The sequence below is a fragment of the Protopterus annectens genome, chromosome 2.part2 (assembly GCF_019279795.1).
Source record: "Protopterus annectens isolate FY-2018-M chromosome 2.part2, PAN1.0, whole genome shotgun sequence".
Taxonomy (NCBI): domain Eukaryota; kingdom Metazoa; phylum Chordata; order Ceratodontiformes; family Protopteridae; genus Protopterus; species Protopterus annectens.
Genome location: NC_056730.1, coordinates 780638143 through 780645642, shown reverse-complemented (window position 1 = coordinate 780645642; position 7500 = coordinate 780638143).

Genomic DNA, 7500 nt, shown 5'->3' with positions numbered 1-7500 from the left:
AGGCTTGGAGACAAGCATGTGGGTCTGGTAGCCTGGGGGAAACCCAGATAGACCACACACATGCAGCCAGGACTGGTGAGGTGGTTACTTCAGGGAGGGAGATACCCTGTAGCAGTGAGACTGAAAGTGAGCCACAGCTGCTTGGGAACTGATGTTCCTTTGGACAGAGTGACTACAAGGGCAGCGGTGAGTAGTAGCAGTACCCAGGCTGACAGTGAGGCACCACTGTCAGAGGATACCAGACTTCATGTGGAAGGGGAGCTGGGAAGGGTTACAAAGAGAGAGAGCTGAGACAGGCTTAGCTCTCAGACCTTACATTACAAGGCCTGAGGGAGGTAACTAGTGAGGCACCTGATTCTCAAGGGAAGGGGAAATCTGTATACTGGGACAAAGGGTTACGGTATAGAGAGTGAACCCCTGGGGGAGGGCTAGAGGATGAGAGAATATAGCAGTTGGTAGGGTCCAGAACCTACCATCTGGCACTTCTAACCATACCCCATGATATTCTCTTTGCAGGTCATATGGGCATAACATGTACAAAGAGATATATTACGCAGAACTTCTATTGGTCTGGGATTTCCAGAGATGTAACAGGGTACTGCAGGACCTGTGAGCTGGGCCAAAAGCTAGGCAAGACAGGAAACAAGGTGCAAGCTCCTTTGATGCCTTTGCCTATTATTGAGGAGCCATTTCAGAGGGTAGCTATGGATATTATGGGGCCTCTGAGTACTCCAAGTTCCACGGGGAAAATGTATATCCTAGTGGTAGCAGATTATGCTACCAGATAACCTGATGCAATTGCTCCATCCTCCATTGAGGCAGAAAAGGTGGCAAATGCTTTGTTACAGATTTTCAGCAGAGTAGGTTTCCCAAAAGAAATACTGACTGACAGAGGTGCCAATTTAATGTCAGACCTGCTGGCTTGTCTGTGGAAATACTGTGGAGTGAAGCACCTAAAGACCACCCCCTACCATCCTCAGACTAATGGTCTTGTTTACAGGTTAAACTCTACACTCATGATGATGCTACAGGCATTTGCAGACCAGTTTAAGAGGGACTGGGACAAATATTTGCCCTATCTGTTGTTTGCTTACAGATAAGTTCCCCTGGAATACACAGGTTTTTCACCCTTTGAATTGCTGTATGGGCATAGGTTCATAGGTGTGTACTACGCTAATGGCCCTGGAGCCTTTACAAGACAAGCCCATAGGATTACCCTAGCATCTTGCCACCCGACATTAGTTCTAAATGCCTTTGTTGAGTAGAGCCACTGGAGTGATCCCAGGGATGGATTTTATATTTTCTATCCACTCATCAAGATTTCTCTTGAAAAGGGCCAGTAAGGTGCTCTGTTTAACAAGTATAGGAAGTCTATTCCATAGCATGGGCAGTCTCTGGGTTATGAACCTGTCCCTCCAGCATAGGGTGAGGGGACCTCTAGAGTTGATTTGAGATGAGTGGAAGGGTGATTATGAATCCCACAAGGAGTCTGTTGTGGTATATGTCCTAAACATCAGGACAAGGCTCAGGGAACTCATGGGCTTAGCCTAGGAGAATCTGCCAGAAGCACAGCAGCAGAAAAAGGTCTGGTATGACCAGAATGCTCGAGACAGAGAGTATGCTGTAGGGCAGCAGGAAATGGTTCTCATTCCTATCAGACACAACAAGCTGCTGGCAGCTTGGGAGGGACACTACAAGATGGGAAGGAAGGTCAGTGATGTTATGGTAGAACTGATAGGCAGGAGTCAGGGGCACAAACTGTACCACGTTAACATGATGAAACCTTACCATGATTGAGAGGCCCTTGTGCAGAGTATTTGCAGTGAATTGCAGGAGGAGTCTGAGGGGGATCTGATGAATGATCTCCTCAGTTAGGCTCAGACTGACACCTCAGTGGAAGGGGTAGCAATTTCCCAGCAACTATCCCCTACAGGAAATCCAAGCATTGTTACAGGAGTTTGGGGACATGTTCACTGGGAAACCAGGGTGCACCCACCTGGTGCAGGACCATGTGGATGCAGGACCCCAATGGCCTATTAAGCAGGCCTCTTACAGGTTGCATGAGAGAGTCAAACAGACTCTGAGGGAGGAGATACAGGAAATGTTGGAATTAAGAGTAATTCCGAAGTCTATCGGTCTCTGGGCCTCCCCAGTGGTGCTGGTATCAAAGAAGAATGGCAGCACCAGGTTCTGTGTGGACTACAGGAAATTAAATAATCACACAGAGTCAGAAGCTTACCCCATGCCTAGGACAGATGAAGGCCTAGAGCAGCTGGGTAGGGCTAAGTATCTTACCACCATTGAGCTTACCAAGGGTTACTGGTAGGTGCCCTTGACTCCCAGTGCTAGAGAGAGGTCAGCCTTTGTGAATCCTTTTGGCTTGTATGAGTTCACAAAGACGCCCTTTGGGATGCAAAATGCCCCAACAACTTTGCAGAGGCTGGTAGATCATAGCCTAGCAGGAGCAGGAGATTTTACCCTTGCTTACCTAGATGATATTGCCATTTACAGCCATTCCTGGCAAGAGTACCTTCAGCATGTCAGGGAGGTGCTGGGCAGACTACAGAGAGCAGGGTTGACCATTAAGCCCAGCAAGTGTCAGGTGGGTATAGCAGAGGTCTCCTACATGGGAAAGAGAGTGAGGAGTGGTAAGATAAGGCCAGAACTTGCCAAAGTGGAAGCCATTCAGGCATGGCCTGTCCCTGTTACCAAAAAGCAGGTGAGGGCATTCATAGGGACAGCAGGGTACTACAGAAAATTTGTCCACAATTATAGTACCACAGTTGCTCCCCTCACAGACCTGACAAGGAAATTTAGGCCAGATAATGTAGTGTGGACCCCTGCATGTCAGCATGCATTGCAGAAGCTTAAAGAAGCTCTGGGAGGACCCCCTGTGTTAGTCAGTCCAGATTACAGCAAAACATTTGTTGTGCAGGTGGATGCTTCAAACCATGGGGTGGGGGGCTATACTTTGCCTGGTTTACTCAGAGGGGAAACAGCACCCAGTTGTTTAACTCAGTCATAGGCTCCAAGCTGGGGAGGAATGCAATACAGCTGTAGAAAATGAATGCCTAGCCATAGTGTAGGCACTGCAGAAACGTCAGCCTTATCTGTATGGAAGGAAATAAACTGTAATTACAGACCACAGTCCCTTAACATAGCTACATCGAGCCAGCCAGCAAAATGACACTTTACTAATGTGGAGCCTAGTGTTGCAAGCATATGATATGACAGTGCAGAACTACAGTGGGGTTAGCAATGCCACCGCAGATGGGCTCTCAGGACAAGGACTGGTGTAAGGTATTCCCAGATAGGCTCAACCCTCTCAAACAATGTTTCTCAAGGGTCACTTGAAAAACTAAGTTGAGTTTTCTTGGGGGGGGGTGAATTGTGATGCTACCAGCCCAACTATCTGGAATTTTGTAAATAATCATATGTCATTTGTGAATATTAATATGATCCATAGGCATGTCTTACAAATGTAAGATAACTATATGTTATATGGATATTAAACTACTGGTGCAGAAGTGTGTGTTGAACTGTATGTTATGTACTGAGCTTCAAGAATGTAACCACAGTGTACCCTGATGGAAAAGAGCAGAAATGTATATAAATGATATATCTGTGCAGATGTGTGTTTTAATGGTAGAAGTTGTAACATGCAGAGTTAGCTTGCAAAACTTCAAGAAAATAAGTTGAAATTGTTTACGATGTGCTAGAAAAGTTAGTTTCAAGGCAGCAGGGAGACAGGATGTCTTGAAACAGAAATAATTACTAGGTTTAAAATGTAAAAGTGTTTAACTGTTTTATGACTTCCAGTTCTAGGCAAACATCTGAGAGATATGTTCTTTTCACACAGAGATGCCAGCAATTCTGATGGTATCTGTTAGCCTGGGAACTGAAGGCAGGTGACAAATAGTGATGTCATCCAGCTAAACCAGTAGTAATATTTTGATATTAATTTGGGAAGTATCTCAGAGACTGTGCATTTTGTATTTGTCTTTGGACCTGGAAACATTCTCTCATCAGCACTTGCCTTGCTAATAATAAGTAACCAGGGTACAGTAGTCTCTCTTAGATAAAGATAGGAATATAGTAAAGATTAGTTTAGATGTTTTCTGTATTTATTTCAGACTGTCCTGCAATGTTGTTTTAAAATATTTCCTGTGATTCTGAACTCTGTAGTTACTGTGATGATTGAGTATTGTCTTATTCTTTTATTATTTATTATTAAATATATTTAAACCTTTTAATTGTGGCTGATTGTTTAGTGGTATTTAAGCTCTAAGCGTACTTGCATATGTATCTGGTGACACTGTACAGGCCACTCTTAAATAGCCTTGCAAGTCTTGGTCACATTTACCATTTGGATAAGAGTAACATTACACAGTAGAATTGGTCACCCTTTGTAAGGGCCTTATAATAGCTGATAAAGAGCTAGTTGGTGCCAGTGATAACTAACTTTTAGTCTGGGCAGAAGGAGGCATAGCTAGTAAACCTGTGCCAGCCTTTTCCCAGGAGTGTGTGTGTGTGTGTTTGTATTTAAATCAAATTTCAAAGTGTGTGTGTCAGCGACTTGGGCAAGGACACAAACCACTGGTTGGACAGAGAGTATGCTGGTGGTTTTGGTTTGACCACTCAGCTGAGATCTTAACCCCATAGCTGTGCCAGTGGGGATCTGGAGAAAGAAGGAGAAACCAGCCCCAAACTGACTGTCATCTCTGTGTGCTCTTAAGTGAAATTGTACTTTACTGTTTGTGTACTTGACATCCTCCCAATGTGCACATCCCTCACTGGTGCTAGTGGTGAGGACTGAGGCTCCTTGATTACTTGGCCAGTGCAGGGGTGTCACATGTCTGTGTATATATATATATATATATATATATATATATATATATATATAGTGTGTGTGTGTGTGTGTGTGTGTGTGTGTGTGTGTGTGTGTGTGTGTGTGTGTGTGTGTGCACCTATACATCTATATCTATCTATATATATATATATATATGTATATATATATATATATATATATATATATATATATATATATATATATATATATATATATATATATATATATATATATATATATATATATATATAAAACCAAAACCTGAAAGCAGCAGCAAAAAATTTTAAACTTCTCACAGTAGGTATCGAAATAACCAAGATCACGTAATGTAGAAATCTGTAGTTTAATAAGAAATAAACGTAAGCGCTTTCACGGGCACCATTCCCGCTTCCTCAGACGTTAGTAAAAATCAAAAATACAGCTAGCTGAAAAACAACTTTTGAACAAAGGCCTTGGGTTTGTACCCTCCACCTGTATTGAAAATAGCGAAGCCATTTTGGCTCTGCGCTTATTTACACGTCAACTTGCACTTAAATTAGTGTTTAATGATAATTCTTTCACCAATAATTCTGCTTTTAGAAAGAAAAGTTTATACGTACCAAACTTGCCATCGAATGTAGACTTGTTTTTGAAAGCTATGGAAAAAGATATTTACAGTGACTTTGACTTTCACAAGCCAGATTTGTCAAATAATCTGAGTCCAGAGGAGGAAGAAGCTTTGAAAAGTATCAAAAATAATACTGATATCATTGTGAGACCATCGGACAAAGGTGGTCCTGTAGTTGTTCTAAATTCTAGCTACTACTTCACTAGTATTCATCAAATGTTAAGTACTGATGAATACACTGAAGTACATCTACCTGATATTGAACAGTTGATTATACGTATACAAGCATCACTCTTAGACTGTTTAAATTCAGGGTTAATCAGCAAGGAACTGTATGAATATTTTACTGTTTTACATCCTCTGGTTCCGAGACTTCACGGACTACCGAAAATTCATAAAGATCCCGTCCAGCCCAAGTTTAGACCAATTGTAGCTGGTGCTGGATGGGCAACAGAATCTATTTCTGTGTATTTGGATTTTGAACTGAAGTCAGTTTTACAAAACTACAGTTATGTTCTTAAAGACACAGAACACTTTTTGAAAGACTTGTATATGTTTACAACAAAGTCTGCTAATGTGAATGATTTGATTTTTATCACAATGGATGTTGAATCACTATTCACTTGTATTCCTAACCGTTGTGGTTTAGACATGCTTCACAAACTATTAGTTGATAAGAATGGGTTGGCTAGTAGTAAAGCAGAATTTTTATGCTTTCTGCTAGAATTAGTCCTGGATAATAATGTGTTTTTATTTGACTCTAAATACTTTTTACAGACCAAGGGCATAGCTATGGGCACTAGCTGTGCCAATAGCTATGCCAACTTGGTCATGGTGGCTTGGGAACAGGAATATCTTATAAATCAGCCCTATATTATGTTCTACAGGCGCTTTGTCGACGATTTGTTTATCGTGACAAGAGCATCCTCATTATGTCAATCCAAATTTTTAGAATATGTCAATTCCACTTGTCAATTTTTAAAATTCTCCTTGGTTAGTTCATTGGTCAGCATAGATTTTCTGGATGTTAACATCTACAAAGAACATGGTAACATTAAAACGAAACTATTCAGAAAACCATGCCATGTTCCAGCATATCTCCACCGTTAAAGCATGCACAATCCTGCATGCTTTGGCAATATTATAAAGGGGCAAGCCATGAGGGCTTCACGTATCTGCTGTGATGATAGGGTATTTGATGCCGAAATGAATTTACTAAAGGAAAGCTTTCTAAATAGAGGATATATGACGGAAGAATTTGAAAAAGTAAATGTCCAAATGAAATATTTGAGAGAACATAGGGCAAAACCATATTTTAGCTCTGGGCCTTTTCCAAATAGAACCGTGAATAATAGATTTGAAAAACACATACCAATAGTCATACCATATTGTAGTAACATCAACAGAATACAAAGTTTAATTTGTGATAATTGGAAGATTCTTACAGTGGATGACCATACCAGAGATCTGGTTGGTTTAACTCCATCGTTTGTTTATAAGAATTGTCGAAGCTTACAACAACATATTTGCTATCCCAATTCTCAACATGATTTCACAAGTCATAAAAATGCTAGAGAATGGGGAACCAAGAAATGTGGAAACTGTCCACAATGTGCTAATATAGACGAATCTAGATTCTTTAGGCACCCGGATACCGGGAAACTGTGGGAACTTAGGAATTCAGGTACTTGTAACACCAGAAACTTGGTATACATAGCCCATTGCAATATTTGTTTCCATTATTACGTAGGAAAGACCAATAGGTCTTTACGTGAGAGGATACGTGACCATCAATATTGCATTAAGCGAGGGGAAACATATAATGCTATCTCCAAACATGTTATGCAGTATGGTATCTCCCATGTGTTCTTTTTTCAGATTTTACACATTGTTCCAGACAACAATAGGCTAGGTAACATCACTAATGACACTGAAGCTGCTGAAGTCAAATGGATTTTGAGGTTGGGAGCACACAGAGGACATGGCATGAATGAAACGGTTTCCCTTAAACCGATTCTACAGGCCAGACCCATTAGGTAGACCT